This window comes from Aplysia californica, unplaced genomic scaffold (assembly GCF_000002075.1).
Source record: "Aplysia californica isolate F4 #8 unplaced genomic scaffold, AplCal3.0 scaffold00427, whole genome shotgun sequence".
Taxonomy (NCBI): domain Eukaryota; kingdom Metazoa; phylum Mollusca; class Gastropoda; order Aplysiida; family Aplysiidae; genus Aplysia; species Aplysia californica.
In genome coordinates, this window is record NW_004797697.1 from 653327 (window position 1) to 654166 (window position 840).

Below are 840 nucleotides of genomic sequence, written 5' to 3' on the forward strand. Positions count from 1 at the left end.
TATAGCTTTAAATTGGTATACTGCATGAGCGGGATGATTGAATTAATACATTTTCAAGTTTTTGGACGCCACTGTATAGCTATAGATTCACTCAAACACGTTGGAGATTGACAATGTGTTCGACACATCCATAGCACGAGTAGATCTACACCGTATAGCAAAAAAAATTAAAAAAAATAAAATGTTGAGAGATATCAGTCCACGAATGGCACATTGTACCAGCTCTCCGTGTTAATGTTATATTTTTGTCTGACTGCGCGCGCAAAAACACACCAACACACACACACACACACACACACACACACACACACACACACACACACACATACACCAACCACCAGTCTCTTCCCTTCACCCACACACCATTTACACCCTCCCCCTCCCACGACAGTCCCTCACCATCCACCCTTGACCATCAATAATTTGTTTATAGAGGCACCATCCATCCCCCGCCAAACTCCCTACTTATGTACACAGCTACCCCCATTGTGCTATGGGTTTTCCAGTTTGCCAAAATCATGTCTTATCACCAGAGATCAATTATAACTGAAGACTGTCGGCGACAAATGTTTCGCCATTTGTTAATACTTGACAACCTCAAAGTTTCTATGAAAAGATCTGGTCTCATATCCTCCTACTGATATCATTTTTCCACGTTTATTAGAATTCAATAAATTTGTTGAAAGGGGGAGAATTTGTTTATAGAGGCACCAGCCATCCATGTACAGGTGCTGTTTTAGCCTTGTTGCCTATCCTTGAGCATCGCAAATTTCCTGTCTCATTATCTCAACCCCTATCCCTCGCTTTCTTTTCAACATCCTTCTCTCTCTCTCTCTCTCT